Source organism: Colobus angolensis, unplaced genomic scaffold (assembly GCF_000951035.1).
Source record: "Colobus angolensis palliatus isolate OR3802 unplaced genomic scaffold, Cang.pa_1.0 Scaffold336, whole genome shotgun sequence".
NCBI lineage: Eukaryota > Metazoa > Chordata > Mammalia > Primates > Cercopithecidae > Colobus > Colobus angolensis.
The window spans coordinates 1,129,473-1,137,865 of NW_012116666.1; positions in this window are offsets into that span (position 1 = coordinate 1,129,473).

The following is an 8,393-nucleotide window of genomic DNA, read 5'->3' on the forward strand; positions in this document are numbered from 1 at the left end:
GCCCAGGGGAATCTGGGTGCTGAACACCCGTGAGCCCAGGGCATCAAGTTTGAAAACACAGCTGAGCAAGGACGGTGTCAGTCAAGCCAGGACATTGAGTACACCCCAGCAGCAGAGTTTCGGGGACGCAGCCCCCTGAGCCCTGTGTTCCCACCTCTGGAGTCTCTGATTATCCTGTGCGATGGCTACTGCTTGAGGGCCCTGCGAGCGTCTGACAGTGCAGGAGCCAGCGTGCTGTTTCTGAAGTTAGGATGCACCCGAGAGAGGGCTGGCCCTGAGGCTGGCCTGGATCAGTGCGATGGGCTTGCCCACAGGCTGACGCAGGGCTCTATTCTGCAGGACCTGTGGAAGCTTTGTATGCAGAATTTTGATAGCCATATGTGTAATTTTGTTATCGTGTGTGTGTGATCGTGTGTGTGTGACTGTGTAAGAGAGGGACAGAGACAGAGAGAGAGGCACTGAGAGAGAGGCAGGCACACAGAGAAACAGAGAGAGAGAGAAAATACGCCAGTGGGAAACATTCACTTCTGAGTCATTTATTGAAAGAAAAAGGGTGAAAACCCCACAGAGTAAAGTTAAGGAAGAAATATCTGCTGTGCCAGCTGGGTGCAGGGATAGATCCACTGAAGAGTGGGGGAGGAGGTCAGAGCCACCTTCCTCATCGCCCGGTTCGAGTGGAACAGATGAGTGGAGAGAGCCATGCAAAATCAGCCCCTAGAGAACGCGAGCGGCACCCAGGAAGATTCCTGCTGTACGGTGAGGAGGGCGCTCGGGTGTTGAGTATCCCCATGAGTCCAGTTTTCACAGGCAGGGGTACGGGGGTGTGCCTCAGAGGTCGCGGCAGCCTCCACATGGGGTAGCAGGCTGCTGATCTCATTGCCGTGGTCACCTCGTCTCCATCGTTTTCTGTCATTGCATTTAGTATTCTCCCCTAATGTGTGCACATCACAAGGAGAAGTGGGAGGCGCTCACCTTCAAGATGTCCTTTGTTCTCTGAGTGTCTCAGCTTGGCAGGATCACTTTCACCCTGGGCCGGCTTTTGTCTGTGAGCCACAGAGATAGCTGAAGGAACCGCCTATGGAGCTCAAAAAGGAAATCCCTTCCCCGCAGTCTTGGAACAAGCTCACTTCCTTTCCGGGGCTTGGATGGTCCAAGTTCAACCTCTGAGAAATCAGGGCTGGAGGCAGGACCCTAGGCTGACCATTAGTGAACAGAGCTTGGGTCCACCAGTGCAGCAGAGCAAAGCCAAGGCTGACCTCGGGGCTGCGGTGAGAGAAAGTGAGGCGATGATTGCAGGGCAGCTCATGCTTGAGACCTGGCCTCAGTGGCTTACAGGTAGGAGTTTTTAAAGGAAGGGAGGCAGAGGTCACAGGCAAAGACATAAATCAATAGGTGGAGGCTGTACATTGGCTTGACCTAAAAAAGTGGAACATCTCCAAGCGGGGGCCCACAGGTCACAGATGGCTGGATTCAAAGATTTCTAAACTTGCAATTGTTTAAGGAAGCAAAGCCTTGTCTAAAAATTTTGTAAACAGCAGAAGAGAATGCTAGGTTTAGCTGGTGGACGTGACCTCCTCTTGGCCCTCAGGAAGAAATTTAGAATGAAGAACGATGGTCAGAGTCCAGTCCTCAGCTCCCCCTTGTCTGAGGTCTGTGTGCCAGTGAACCCATTGGATAGGGTTCCACATTTCTGAAAAACAATGCAAGGACATATGCTAAGATGTTATCTTTAGTTTCTGCGGGAAACCAAATACTCTCATGACTCTAACATCGTTGGCTACTGTTTTAAGCCACTATAACCTTCTTGCTTATCAAATTGCTCTTTTACTTCTCAGGGTTAGCTGGGTGCCTGGAATGTCCCTCGAAGGAACTCAGGATTTTCCTTTATTTCCATGCTTGGGGGAAGGGGTAACCGGCAGGCCCAGCAGGCCCCAAGAAGGGTCCCTGCTCCATCTCAACCCCAGAACACGGGTGATCTCAAGCTACTCCAACATCCCGGATGCTGGCCTAGGCAGCCAGTGTCGTCATCAGATGATGGAAAGGGTCATTGAGACAGCAGTCCCTGGGATTGATAATCCAAGAACATCTCACTCAGTTCTTCATGACCAAGGCCCTGACCTTCATTCCCAGCTCCCAGTTCTTATTCACTCTGAGATAAGCCTCTCATTTTGGTTTGGGCAAGCTTAGCACATTACTCACCTGGAGAGGATGGGCTATGCATAAAATCGCAAATTCAATTTAATTAAATTCAACAAACATTTAATGAAGGCCTTTCCTCCACTTCATTCTAGACATTACAGCAGAGTTCCGTCATAAAGATATCTATTTTTTTTTTTTTTTTTTTTTTTTGAGGCGGAGTCTTGCTCTGTCACCCAGGCTGGAGTGCGGTGGCCAGATCTCAGCTCACTGCAAGCTCCGCCTCCCGGGTTTACACCATTCTCCTGCCTCAGCCTCCGGAGTAGCTGGGACTACAGGCGCCCGCCACCTCGCCCGGCTAGTTTTTTGTATTTTTTAGTAGAGACGGGGTTTCAGCGTGTTAGCCAGGATGGTCTCGATCTCCTGACCTCGAGATCCGCCCGTCTCGGCCTCCCAAAGTGCTGGGATTACAGGCTTGAGCCACCGCGCCCGGCCCCCATAAAGATATCTAATTCACCTGTGCTCCCCAAATGCAGAGACAGGTCTGGGGCAGGGCTAGAAGTAGGGTGCGATTTAAACAGGTGCTTCAATCAGTGAGCATTTATCCTGAGGTAACAAATGCAATCACGCCTGAAAGAAATCGATGCATTTTAAGCAAACCCATGGAAAGCATGCGTGAATGATTTTAATATTTTCCTGCCAATGACTCGGGAGTAAAGGGTTGCTGAGGGGGATGGGCCACCCCTGCCTAGTGATGATTTCTTCAATATTCTTGAAGGAAGAATCAGAGAAGGAACTGGTGGCCCTACACAAAGACTGACTGAAGAACAATTGGAAAACTTGATGCGCTGGTCTCCAGAAGATGAAAATAACAATAACCAATAGAAAAGCCAGCAAGCTGGAACCCTCGTGCACGGGGTGCCGTGTGGCCTGCTGCGAAGCACCCTGAGAACCCCCTTGTGGAGTGGGGTCCCATGGTGCACTGAGAGAGACTGTGCTGTTGTTGTACAGATGACAGTGGGTATATCATGTGCAGGGCTGTAAACCCAACATAGTTTTTGATATCAATTAAAAGATGTAATTCTTCCATATTACACTGTTATAGCTTTTTTACATTCCACATTACAAAATTACAAACCGAATACTGACCCTATGCCATTTTCACTTTGTGCTCTTTGGAAACTACTTCCTGGCTGAGATGCATCTCCAGAGCACGACCCGAGACCTTATGACACCCAGATATGATCTTCTTCCTCACCTGCATGGTCAATTATTGCTATCAGCTCTGGCATCTGTCACTGTGCTGGTGTGGTGACCTGAACTCATGGTCAGCCGTCAGCCCAGCCATCCTAAATTCCACGTCTCATCTCCACAAGGCCCATGCAGCCTCTGCTGGCAGTCTCCAAAAGAGGAATGTGGGCAGTGGGTTCTGGCCATGACTTTGCCAGGCACCTGGGAGGGGTGCCAGCCAGCACGCGAGTGTCCTGAGTAGCAAACCTGGGCTGGCTTCAGGCACATCTGGGTGATAGACCAGAGCCTAAGCCTCTCATCTTTCCAGGGCTTTTGTGTCAATGGCAACTGAGTTGGCTTGGGGTGACTCTAAAGTCACCCCCGACCATCTCCAGTGGCACCTCCAAGCCTGGTGGCACCCATTCCCTTGCTGCCTGTCTCTTTGAGTCCTCCCATTCTCTGTGGTTGCTGGCCTGTCTGTTGGTTTGCCTGGTCGTTGTCTTCCCCCATGGAAGGAGCCTTTCCCTTACTGACACCGTAACCTCTGAGCTCAGAGCAGCTGGATCACTGGGCAAGTCTGCAACCACAATGCATGTGATAAGTGGTTAGGAGTCAGCCCTGCATGGCCCTCTGCTGGGATTGAGTGGCCAGTGGGGCCTGATGCTAGAGGCTCTGGAATTTGGATTGGTCCTGGTTCCTGCAGGCTGGGGAAGTGTCAAAGAAGGCTTTCTGGAGCAGGTGGATATCAGCTGGCCTTGAAATATAGGCAGGGTGTGGTCATGGGTCACGTATGGGCTGAGAAGGGGCTCCCACTGCATCAGAGGCCAAGGTGCTTGGTCTGCCAGATGTCCATCTCCTGGCAGGGTGCTACTGCGAGTATTCAGAGGTGACATTTGGCATTCCAGGGCAGCGGTACCCAGGGCGCTCCTCAGGGGTAGAAAACCTTAGTCTTATCAGATATGAGCCAGAAGAATGTGAGCTCTCTACTGGAAAGTTGAGTCTGGAAGGCCCTGAATGAATGCTAGAAAAGCCTCAGCTTGCGGGGGTGGGTGGGCAGAGACTATGGGAGCTGCACCGCTGTAGCCTTCTCTGCACCTGGGATCACGGCAGGAGGGCACCAAAAACACCCCTGGGCTGTGGAGAGAGCAGAAGCTGACCCCCAGAGCAGTCCAATTGCTCGAGACGTCTTTGTCATTTCATATTCTCCAGGGCCATTCTTCAGGAGCTGTGGCTTCAGTGTGAGTGGGAGATCTGGCCTGGTTCGTCTTCCAAGAAGTTAAATTTGTTTCTGTAATATTCAAGCTAAGAAGTGTTTATTTTTCTCTTTGGTGCATAACTTAGAAGCAGCAAGTATTTTCTAGCTGCACTATCACAGTTCAGTTCTGCTCCTAGAACAACTGAGATGAGTCTTAGTTCAGAGGAGATCTGTTTCACAGGTGAGAGGCAAGTGAAGATTAAGAGAGTTTAATTGCACAGGAAATCACAGAATGAAAAACAGTATCACCTACTGTGGCGCTGTTCAAATCGTGGTTCTGCAAACATTTACCCCAAACATTCACTATGACCTTCCTTGGAGGTTCTGCTAACAGGGGCCTTCTATAGACAAACACAGGCCTCCTCTTTTTTGCAGAGAAGGAGACAAAAGTTTGCACTGTGCTGAGGATTCCGAGTAAATTTTCTAAGCCTGTCAGACTTGTCTCCATCAAAATGAGTCCGTGTGGGCTGAAAACAGAGCTGCAGCTGCCACATAGCAAAGTGTACTTCTTTCCTTGCACCCTGCTTCATGAGTGCAGGGGCCTCTATGTCGGGAGGGATGAAGAGGATAGATGGATGCTGTGGAAGAATATGGTGGGTCCAGCAGGCAGGAGCCTAAGGGAACGCAAGGGCCCCGAGCCACGGAGCCAGTCACTGAAAGAGGCTGAGTCGGTCATCTGTGAGAAGGGCTCAAAGTGATCTGTGGCAAGGGGCTTCTCCAATTGGAAGATGGATTGTTGGTTTCAATGGTGCGGGAGTCACATGGGTTAGGCTGCAGCTGCTCATGGTTATCTTTTCATCTTTTCAAGTTTGGGCTTCACCTTCCTAACACCTGAGTCCTAATCTCCCTGGACCTCACCCGGGGAGGCAGGTGCAGGCAGGCTCTCCAGGGAGCAGCACCAAGATGTGCAGTGGAGAGGCTTGTGGTTGGGAGTGATGCCTGTGAACCAGCCGTGGAGACTGTGGGCTTGGGCAGGAGGAGCCTTCAGGATGCAGGGCAACCTCTGGGCACCTCTAAGCCCAGGGTGCTGGTGGGAAGAACTGGTCTGGGTGGGAAAGGCCAGACCTGTGCCTCTGATTGGCCTGGTTACTAGCTACGGCCACCCCAGGGAGAGCAGGCTGTGGCTCTAGCACCAAAGGCTGTCAGTGGTCATGCTCCTCACAGTGGGGCAGCCAGTCTAAGTGGGCTGCTTGTGGGACCCGGGGCTGTGGTAGCAGAAGCTGCACACACTTGGTTGACTCTTACCCTCAGGTAGGTTCAGGCAGGACTTCATCAGTCTGAAAATCTGCCTGTCAAATATCCCTGGGCAGTTCCCTAGGGGCACCCCCCCAGTGTGTGTGAGCACATTCACTGATGCCATCCTTTCCAATGATCCTCTTTGCTCCCACCTTGGGGTCCCCCGTGTCCAGCCAGGCATCTTCACCTGGTCTAAGGTCCTTGTCCTGGCAGGCCCCACTGACTCCCACTTGCCCGGTGCATGCCGGTTCCCAGGGAGTTCCTCGACACAGGGGAAGAGCCCCGGGGCTGAGTGACGAAGCGTCTCTGGGTCTCTCTCACAACTCAGTCATGGCTGGGCTGCAGACAGGCAGGGTGGGGGGCGCACAGCCCCCAGCTGGGGAGTTCCTCATCGTAGAGGTCCTCTTGCCCTCTGCCTGCAGGATCCTGGCTGTGGGCAGCATCCCCAGCTCAGCCGACACTGCCAAGTCTGAATTCTGTGCAGATGCCAGCTGGGCTCTCTGTAGCCTTGGGAAGAAGGAGTCCACATACTGAACACCCACTGCCCATGTATGCACAGCTTGAACCCTTCATGGATCAAACACGGCACCGATGTGGGGCCCACAGATGTGGGCGGACAGACAGACAGACAGATGTGGGCGTGGCTGAGGGCAGCTCTCCTGGGTGGTGGTAAGGGGCTTGGCAGCGTATCTGCACAGGGAGTGGGAGACCACAGGGATGGGAGGTGCACTAGCTCGGACAGTGACTTGGGCTCTGTTGTGTATGCTGGAGTCCTAATCCCCAGGCCTCAGAATGTGACTGTTTGGAGACAGAATCCTTAAAGAGGTAGTTATGTTAAAATGAGGTCACTAGGGGTGGGCCTGATCCTAGACCGCTATGTCCTTATTAGAAGATTGGCATATGGACGTGGGAAACTCAGGAAGAGGGCAGCTGCCCGCAAGCCAAGGAGAGACCTCGGAAGAACCCATCCTGCTGACATCTGATGTGGGACTTCCAGGCTCCAGAACAGTGGGAAGTACATTTCTGTTGTTTAAGCCACCCAGTCCGTGATGTTTGTTACGGCAGCCCGGGCAAAAAAATACAGGCAACTCCTCAAGAGGCCACTCTCCAGATGGGTGTGTTTTGGGTATTTGGCCTCTTGGGGAGCCACTCGGACCTGAACTTTGACTCTGGCCTGTTGTGGACCAGCTCTGTCATCAGGCAAAGTACTGGTTCTCCGAGCCTCAGTTTCCCCGTCTGTAGAATGGGAAGGTTAGAGCCTATGTCCCCCTTGAGGACTGTGGTGGGGCTCCAGAGGGAGGGCTTGTGACAGTGTCTGCTACATACTGGCAGTGTAGGGGCCTCCAGACACACGGGCTGCCCTCCCGTTCTTTTCTAGGACCAATCACCTTCCCCTCCAGAGAGAAAACCTGAGTTCCATTTTCCCAAGACCAAGATACAATCTGATTGATGCTACCCAGGTGAGTGGTGGGTACCAGGAATCCCAATCAAGGGCGGTGGAGAGGGCGGACAAAGCCCTCTCAGTCCCAGAACCTCACACCTGGAAAACTGGGAAGGCTACATCTCCATTTCCTTTACAGACTAGCAGCCAGCAAAGCTAATTATGCCAGAAGGCGCGTGTTGAGAGTGGAGTGTGTAGCAGTTGGGACCACCAACCTGGGATTTGGGTGGAGCTGGAGCATAACTGAGATTTGTACCAGCTGTGTGACCTGGGACAATTTATTTCCTAACCTCTTTGAGCCTTGGCCTTCCCTCTGGGACATGGAGACCACAAGGATACAGACCCCTGAGACCATGGTACGGATGAAGATGACATCATAGAATGCTCCATGATTGGCAGAAGCCTCCCTCCATGCCACACCGCTCTATCAGTGCCCCTCATCCTCAATGTGAGGAAGGGGCATAACTGGGGACTGAAAAGGGAGAATCCCAGACTGAATCTTCTGCTGCCAGCACCCTATGGTCAAGATGACCTTCTTGGCCCATTAGAAACAAGGCCCTGCCTTACGTACCCTGCCACAGGCAATACTCAGCAGTGGCCATCTGAGTGACTGAAGGAGAGCTCTGTGGCCGCTCACTGATCCCCTTTAGGAAGGGAGACCACCACCCAGGTGTGAGGGTCCTGGGGAGCACCACCTCCATCTCTCCCAAAGCTGACAGAGCTGCGCGGGCAGGAACCTGCCACCCACACAAGCACCAGGGATATGTGCACATGGGGCCAGATGCAGCTTTTGCGAAGGGTTGATGGAAGCCTAAGAACTGGAAGAGTGTCCCAAGAAGCTGGAAGAATGAATGAAGCTCCCAGGAGAGTTGGAGCGGAAACTGAGTCTCCCTCGAGGTTGCTGCTCCAGCCTGAGCAGCCTCTCCCACCACAAACGCATGCTGTTGGACTTGGGCGGTCTATGGCCTATGGTCCCTTCCCTAGGCCCCTGGCCCGTGGCCTTGGTTCTGCCCCTGCACTGTCTCCAGTGAGGCTGTGCAATTCTCCAGCTCTGCCCCTTTCCTCGTCTTTGTTTCCCAAGAGCCCACTCTAGCC